The sequence below is a fragment of the Monodelphis domestica genome, chromosome 6 (assembly GCF_027887165.1).
Source record: "Monodelphis domestica isolate mMonDom1 chromosome 6, mMonDom1.pri, whole genome shotgun sequence".
NCBI lineage: Eukaryota > Metazoa > Chordata > Mammalia > Didelphimorphia > Didelphidae > Monodelphis > Monodelphis domestica.
In genome coordinates this window covers 237807168-237816694 of record NC_077232.1, presented here as the reverse complement: position 1 = coordinate 237816694, position 9527 = coordinate 237807168, and positions in this window count along the sequence as shown.

Here is a 9527-nt window from a genome sequence, read left to right as displayed (position 1 = left end):
TGTTTGCTTTCTACGAATAGATAAAAAAATCTCACATCAAGACATGGGAAGCAAAGAAGTGTGCACAATATGTTCTAGAATTCTAGTAGTGATCATTGAAGCAGATACTCTAAAATTATATAAATTACTCCCCATTCTCAACTGCTAATTCTATGAAGTTTATTCATGTTAACTCATAAATCCTCCATCAAATATCTTCCTAACTTTCTATAGATTATGTATTTTAATGAAATATTTCTTTTATTACAGACTATGCTTGTATTTGTATAAAGAGCTGAAAATACTAATATTCAGATGAAGAGTTAAATTTAATTTTGTAAATATTGATTAGGCACTTACTCTTTGCACCCTATTAGATGCATAGACTGATGAAACAAAAAAGAAAAAAGAACCTGACATTAAGGAGTATGAGAAGTGGAAGTTGAAACATAGATAAATAAAGCACAAATAAAAGTTATTGATAAAATAAATACAAATAATTTAGAGGGAGATAGCTAACTCTTGAGGGGATTATGAAAGGCCTATGTAACCACAAAAATATGGTTTTCAAGACTGTAAATTGCCAAAACTGTAAAGATAATTTTTAGTGTCTTGATTTAAATCAAAAATAAGTGGTCACTATGGGAAAAATTCAGAAATATGAAAATACCCAAGTCAGCTGGGTTTATGGAGATTTTAATTAATACAAATGAAGGAATTAAGGAAAGAGAAAGAGAATAAGAGAAAATAGTGTGAAGCCTATGAGCCTTAATAGAGACTAGTCACTCTTTTATTATTCATGACAAGATTTGTTCCAAGCAAAACTCCAATCCTTCACTGAAATCCTCAACTCCTGAACTGAGTTCAGAGACTCAGCTCCTCCAACTAACTCCAAACTCCAACCTCCACGGCGAACTCCCAAACTGAACTACGAACTCCAACTAGTCTGAATTCCAACTAGACTGAACTCCCCACCTAAGTTCAGAGAGACCAGCTCCTTTTAAAGAGAAATTTCTCTTATGTCACCTCCCCTAAATTTTCACATCTACCAATCACAGTAGACGTTTTCCCCAGGACTGTCCATTCTCATTTTACATCTTCTTTTGTTATCACCTTCTCTCGGTAGACTAAAACTTCACACCTCTTTTGTTAAGCGTGCCTTTTAGTGATTAATTTAACCTTTATAGGTACTTAGTACCCTTTTGTATTAGACCTAAAAATAGACCTAGCTTAAGGTTTTAGCTTCCCTATAAGTATGAGTTGGGGACTTTTCATCATTCAGTAAGGAGTTTACAACTTTATCTTCCCCTAAAGTATGCCTAAGTATGGGTGGAGTAATGTTAAAATTCCCAATGCAGTCCTAATCAAGTACCTCCATTTGTTACAATAAGGGAATAGCTTAACCAAATCTTCTAAGGTAGAGTCTAAACAGTTTTAAGATTCACAATCTCCCCTGATGATCATTGGGAGACTAGTCTCCCCATTGATCATTTAACATAATCGTCTTGTATTCTTCCTAAATGCACTTCTAACTACAGATTGTTACAGACAAAAGAGTTGTTGCCTTAAACTGTGACCAAGAAAATATGGTTTCAAGACTTTGAATTGTGAAAACTGTAAAGATAATTTTTAGTGTCTTGATTTTATACTAAAAATAAAGTGGTCGCCATGGGAAAATTCCCAAAATATGAAGTGCCCAAGTCAGCTGGGTTTTATGGAGATTTTAATTAATACAAATTAAGGAATTAATGAAAGGGAGAGAGATAGTAAGAGGAAATAATGGAAAAGGGGCCTAGGCCATTGGCCTAGGCCTGAGATTTAAGAGAGACCAGTCAGTCTTTAATCACTCACCACAAGATCCTTCCAAACAAAACTCTAATGTTCAAAGACACCCTCCAGTTCAGCTCCTGAGCTCCACTTCAGCTTCCAAGGTTGAATTTCCATTCAGAGGCCTTCTGACCTTCTTTTCAAGCGAATTTTCTCTTATGTCAACTCCCCTAAGTTTTCACACATCTACCAATCATAGTAGATGTTTTTACAGGACTGACCATTCTTAATTCATACCTTGTTATCACCTTCTCTGGATAGACTAAAACCTCACACCACATGCTAAGCTTGCTTGAACTTTTAGTAATTAATTTGACCTTCATAGGTACTTAGCACCTTTTTGTATTAGATCTAAAAATAGACCCAGCTTAAAGGTTTTAGCTTTACTTTAAGTATGGGTTAAATACTTTTCATTGTTCAGTAAGGAGTTTTACAACTTTATCTTCCCCTAAAGTATACTTAAGTATGGGTGGAGTAATGTTAGAATTCCCACCTACATTCCTGACTAAGTACCTTCATTGTTTTAAAATGGGGAATGGTCCTAAGCAAATGTTCTAAGGTAGAGTCTAAGAACTTTTAAGATTCACAAGTCTGAGAAATTTTAAGATTTAAAATATGTATACAATATTCAATTTTCTAAGAAGAAATTAGAGTAGTTAGGGAGGAATAGAAAAGAAAGAAAGCAAAACCAATGTTTTGCTAGGTGCATTGACATAAAACCAAATTAGGGGCAGTCCCCTTTGACATAAAAGTGTACATTTACAAATAAATGTTCAATCAAACTTCAGTTCAACTAGCTTTTGGCTTGATTCTCTGGGGTTCTTTAATTAGAACATCATATCATCTACAAAGAGTGATAGCTTGGTCTCCTCATTGCCAATTTTAATACCTTTAATTTCTTTTTCTTCTCTTATTGCTACTGCTAGTGTTTCTAGTACAATGTTAAATAATAGAGGTGATAATGGGCATCCTTGTTTCACTCCTGATCTTATTGGGAGGGCTTCTAGTTTGTCCCCGTTGCAGATGATGTTTGCTGATGGTTTTAAATATATATTGTTTATTATTTTTAGGAAAGGCCCTGCTATTCCTATTCTTTCTTTCTTTCCAATAGGAATGAGTATTGTATTTTGTCAAAGGCTTTTTCTGCATCTATTGAGATAATCATGTGATTTTTGTTGTGTTTTGTTGTTGTTGTTGTTGTTGTTGATAATTATGTGGATGGTTTTCCTAATATTGAACCATCCTTGTATTCCTGGCATAAATCCCACCTGATCACTTTGGATTTGCCTCTCCATGTACCCTTACTAATTATTATTTTTATTGCATTATGATCTGGTATGGTTGCATTTATTATTTATGCTTTTTTGCATGTGTTGGCCATGTTTTTATTCCCTAGTACATGGTCAATCTTTGTGAATGTACCATGTGAGACTGAAAAGAAGGTGTATTCCTTTTCGTCTTAATTTATTTTTCTCCACATTTCTATTAACTCTAATTTTTCTAAGATTTCATTCATATATCTTACCTCTTTCTTATTTATTTTTTGTTTGATTTATCTAGATTTGATAGAGGAAAGTTCAGGTTTCCCACTAGTACATTTTTACTATCTATTTCCTCCTTCAACTCCACTAGTTTCTCCTTTAGAAATTTGGATGCTATAGCATTAGATGCATAAATGTTGATTACTGATATTTCCTCATTGTCTATTCTGCATTTTATCAGGATGTAATTACCTTCCCTATCTCTTTTAATCAGATCTATTTTTACTTTTGTTTTGTCAGATATCATGATTGCAATTCCTGCCTTCTTTTTCTCAGTTGATGCTCTATTGACTTAACTCCATCCTCTTACTTTTACCCTATGTGTGTCTACCTTCCACATGTGTGTTTCTTGTAGACAACATATGGTAGGATTTTGGTTTTTAATCCACTCTGCCATTTGCTTTCATTTTATGGGTGAATTAATCCCATTCATGTTCAGAGTTATGATTGTCACTTGTGTATGCCCCAACATTTTGATATCCTCTCCTAGTTCTTCCCTTTCTTCTTTTGCTATTTCCTTTTAAACTAGTGGTTTGCTTTTAATCAGTCTCCCTAATACCCACCCTTATTATACTTCTCTTTCTGCCCCCTCCTATTTTGTTTTCTTCTTTTTATTATTATTATATTTCATGGTCTGTTAAGTTCCCTCCCCCTTTTCTTTCCCTTCCTTTTTGTACTCCCCATCCCAATTCACCTCCCCCCCCTTAGTTTTTCTTTTCTCACTTTCCAGGATAAAATAGAATTCAATACCCCAATGGATTTAGATGCTCTTCCCTCTCTGAATTGATTTCACTGAGAATAAGGTTTAAGTATTACCTGTTAGCACTCTCTTCCTCTTCTTCTTATAATAGTATTCTTCTCCTCCCTTTCCCATGTACCTCTTTATGTGATATAGATTATCCTATTTATTTCTTCAAGTTTTTCTTGGTGCCATCCTCTATATCCCCCCTCCCTTTTTCTTTTTTTGCTCATCATCTTAGACCACTTATTATCTCAATCCCTGCCTATGAACAATTCTTCCAATTACTATAATAGTGAATATAATTTTTGAGAGTTACAAATAGCATTTTTCCATATATTAATATAAACAGTTTGATCTTATTGAAGCCCTTAAAGAAGAATGTTTAAATAAAAATCATTTTTTCCCTTTCCCCTCTTTTGCTTATTTACCTTTTCATGTTTCTCTTGATTTTTGTGTTTGGATAGCAAACTTTCCACTGAATTCTTGTCTTTTCTTTACAAATACTTGGAAATCATTTATTTGTTGAATTCCCATACTTTCTCCTGGAAGTATATAGTCAGTTTTGATGGGTAGATGATCCTTGGTTGAATAGACAATTCTCTTGCCTTTCTGAATATCATATTCCAAACCTTGCGGTCCTAATTTAGTGTGGAAGCTGCCAGATCTTGTGTAATCGTGATTGGTGCTCCTTGATATCTGAATTGTCTCTTTTTGACATCTTGTAAAATTTTCTCCTTACCTTGGAAGCTCTTGAATTTGGCAATTCCATTCTCGGGTGTTGTCATTTGAAGATTTTGTGTAGAGGGTGTTCTATGAACTCATTCAATGTCTAATTTGCCCTCATGTTCAAGAACATCAGGGCAGTTTTCTTGGATAATTTCTTGTTGTAGGATGTCAAGATTTCTGTTTATTTCTGGCTTTTTAGGTAGACCAATGATCCTCAAATTGTCTCATTGAGACCAGATTTCATGGTCTATCATCTTCTCATTGAGATATTTTATGTTTCTTCTTTTTTGTCAGTCTTTTGACTTTGCTTTATTAATTCTTGCTGTTTTACAAGATCATTGGCTTCCAATTGCCTAATTCTGGTCTTTGAAGACTGGTTTTCTGATATAATTTTTTTATTTTCCTTTTCAGTTTGGTCTATCCTGCTTTTCATGGCTGCCAGCTGTTTAATTTTGGTCTCCAATTGTAAGTTCCTGTCCTTTAAACTGTTACTTTCTTTTTGAACTATTTCCCACTTTTCTTGCCAAAATTCTTCCATCTTTTTCATGAGCTCTGATTTAAATTCTTCAAGAGCTTGTGGCCAATTTTTTTGGAGGATTTGGATACATTTATTTGTTTGTCCTCTTCTGCTATTTCCTCTATAGTATGGATTTTTCCTCCATGAAAATCATCTATGGTCAATGCCTTCTTCTTGTTCTTCTTAGTTTTGGGAAGTTGTTTTTTTTTTCCTTGGCATTGTTTGCCATAACTATACTGGTTTTTCCTTCTCTTTGTAGTCAGAAGTCTGAATGAGTAGGCCAGCCTCTCTGTGTATGGAGCTAAGGAGCTAGGTTTTGCCTTGAGGCTACTTCTTGAGTCTCTGCAGCTTCTACTGTTTGTCTCCTTTCTTTGTGCTATCTCCATGTGTGTCTAAGGTCTGAGCTCTTCAGCATGCTGGGGTATCAGGGGTAGGTCTTTTTTTAGTTTGCCAAGGTTGCTCTCTCTAGAAGTGCCCCTCACTTGCTCCCTGATTCTAGTACACTGGCCCTGACCCTAGTGAACTGGCTCTGGAGGGGGAAGGGTTGATCAGCTTGTGTTTTGTGTGGAAATGCCTAAATCCCACATACCTTCAATGCTCATATAAATTTTGGGGGTTTTTTTTGGCCTTTTGAGGTAGTCCATATTGGTAGGTAATAAGGAGAGGTACAATCCTGTGTCTACATTGCAACCATGTTTACCTGGAAATGCCTTTTTGATCTTTTTTTTTTAAAAAAACATTATTTTATTTGGTCATTTCCAAACATTATTCATTGGAGACAAAGATCATTTTCTCCCCCACCCCCCACCTATCCCATAGCCGATGTGAGATTCCACTGGGTATCACAAGTGTTCTTGATTCGAACCCATTTCCATGTTGTTGGTGTTTGCACCAGAGTGTTCATTTAGAGTCTCTCCTCAGTCATATCCCCTCAACCCCTGTAGTCTAGCAGTTGGTTTTCCTCAGTGTTTTTACTTCCACAGTTTGTCCTCTGCTTGTGGATAGTGTTTTTTCTCCTCGTTCCCTGCAGATTGTTCAGGGACATTGCATTGACACTAATGGAAAAGTCCATTACGTTCGATTGTACCACAGTGTGTTTTCCTGGTTCTGCTCCTTTCACTCTGCATCACTTCCTGGAGGTTGTTCCAGTCTCTATGGAATTCCTACACTTTATTACTCCTTTTAGCACAATAGTATTCCATCACCAACATATACCACAATTTGTTCAGCCATTCCCCAATTGAAGGGCATACCTTTATTTTCCAATATTTGGCCACCACAAAGAGCGATGCTTGAATATTCTTGTACAAGTCTTTTTCCTTATTATCTCTTGGGGTACAAGCCCAGCAGTGCTATGGCTGGATCATAGGGCAGACAGTCTCTTATTGCCCTTTGGGTATAGTTCCAAATTGCCCTCCAGAATGGTTGGATCAGTTCACAACCCCAACAGCAGTGAATTAGTGTCCCTACTTTGCCGCATCTCCTCCGGCATTCATTACTTTCCTTTGCTGTCATGTTAGCCAATCTGCTAGGTGTGAGGTAATATCTCAGAGTTGTTTTAATTTGCATCTCTCTGATTATAAGAGATGTAGAGCACTTTCTCATGTGCTTGTTAATAGTTTTGATTTATTTATCTGAAAACTGCCTATTCATGTCCCTTGCCCATTTATCAATTGGAGAATGGCTTGATTTTTTTGTATAATTGATTTAGCTCTTTGTAAATTTGAATAATTAAACCTTTGTCTGAGGTTTTTATGAGGATTGTTTCACAATTTGTTGCTTTCCTTCTGATTTTGGTTACATTGGTTTTGTTTGTACAAAAGTTTTTTTAATTTGATGTAGTCCAAATTATTTATTTTGCATTTTGTGACTCTTTCTAAGTCTTGCCTGGTTTTAAAATATTTCCCTTCCCAGAGGTCTGACATATATACTATTCTGTGTTTGCCTAATTTTCTTATAGTTTCCTTCTTTATGTTCAAGTCATTCACCCATTTTGAATTTATCTTGGTGCCTTTTTGATCCTTTAATGTTGAAGCCACTAAGTTCTGCATGATCCTGATCATAGCTCTATGGCATTTGAATGTTGTTTTTTTTTTTTTTCTGGCTGCTTGGAGTATTTTTTTTCTCTTGGCTTGGTGGCTCTTCAATTTATCTATTATATTACTGGAAGTTGTCATTTGAGAATTTCTTTTCTGGAGGTGTCTCTGAATTCTTTCAATTTCAATTTTATTTTCTTGTTTGAGGATCTCTGGGCAGTTTTTTTTTTGATAATTTTTTTAGTGTAATGTCCATGGATTTTTCTTGATCATGGCTTTCAGGTAGTCCAATAATTCTCAAATTGTCTCTCCTAGATCTATTTTCTAGGTAAGTTGTTTTTTTCAATAACATGCTTCATGTTTCCCTCTATTTTTTCATTCCTTTGATTCTGCTTTATTGTTTTTTGATTTCTCATGAAATTATTAGTTTCTAGATGGTCAATTATGATTTTTAAGGCCTGATTATCGTCTGTTAGTTTTTGGTTCTCCTTTTTTTAATTGGCCCATTTCTTCTTGCATCACTTTTTCCCCCTTGCATCACTTTCATTTCTCTTTTCTACTTTTCCTCTGCCTCTCTTAATTGGTTTTTGAAGTCCTTCCAGAATCCATGTCCAATACATATTTTTCTTTTGGACTTTAGGTGTGTTTCCTTTGCTTTTGCTATCCCCTTCTGTGTCTGTACCTTGCTCTTTGTCTCCATTAAAGTTCTTTAGATTTAGGTGCTTTTTTGTTGTTTTCTCATTTTCCACATCTAATTATAGGTAGCCTTGGGGTCTGCTATTATGGTCTGAGGGCTGAGAGCTCTGAGAGTCTCCTTCCCCTTCTAATTCAACTGACCCTTGAGATGCTGATAGTTTAAAGAATTACCTCAGGCTTAGGTGTAAGCTTTTGATTTCATGCTGATCTTAATGGGCTGCTCAAATTCTAGACTCAAGTTTTTTTTTTTATCTTACTTTTTCCTCATCTAATCAGGCACACTCTTGATTTTTCCTGTCTTGGAGATCCTCCTGAGATTTAGGCAAAAAAAAAAAAGATCAGTATTTAGTAATTAGTACTACCATCTACCCTGAAGGGTAAATTAAGTCCTTGTCCCAAGCACAGACTAGAATTCTCTGGGCTGGGGTTCCAGACTTTTCCACAGGTTTGAAATTTCAAGGGGGTATTGGTTGGCTTATACTTCTGTTTGCTCAGGCAGGGTCTCAGGATCTGGATGTTGGCTCATGCATAGGTTCCCAAACCTTGGACAGCAGATGTGGGGTGAGGTGGGATTGCTCACTCTTGGTTTGCTCTTCCTTCCTTGCTACAGCTTCTTGCTGGGTCTGTTCTCCTTTCACTCTAGGGCCCCAGATGTTCTTTGCCTACCTTTTGACTTTTTCTTTTCTTGAAAGCTGTTTCACTCTGTCTCCTTCTTGTTTCTTTCACTCCTGTCTTCTTTTGTGGGAATATTTTAATATTGATGGGAGAGGATTCTCATGGTGGCACAGAGCTGCTAAGTATAAATGATTAATGTACCATCTTGGCTCCACCCCCCCCAAACTCCTCCCTCTATTGAGTTTTTAAAACATTCTTGTGTTATAGACTATCAGCTTCTAGATGTGAGAGATGAGACATTCTTTCTATTAGTATCATCCATAATACCAATCAAAGTGTTTTCATGTGGTTCTATTTAATAAATATTTATTAAAGAGGAAAGAGATTATTTGAGTTCCTTCATTTCCAAAGATGCATATTCATGATCAGATGAAACCCTATTCCCTTCATATTGATATTAAACATTATTTTATTTGTTCATTACCTTATCAAAGAATGACTTGTACAATCCTTGCTATAAAATTAAAAATTGAATAAATTTGTGCTCTTCATACACACATTCACACATAAATAAAACCATAGTATCATATTTCTATATTCCAAAAAGCCTTTAGATTGATATGCTTGGCAATATATTTTTCTTCTTTTATCTGTGTCCTCTTCAATCCTCTAAATCCCCAAAGGGCCATCATTAATATATTAGCATTGTACAAGAATTATGAATTTTTTTATTAGAAGTACTGTTGGTCATATGAATGGTAGTGATGCTATCATAAATAGTCATTTTGCCCATTTCAAAAAAGAATGCATGGACAAGATTCAGTTCTAATGATTGAAGAGAGAATTTA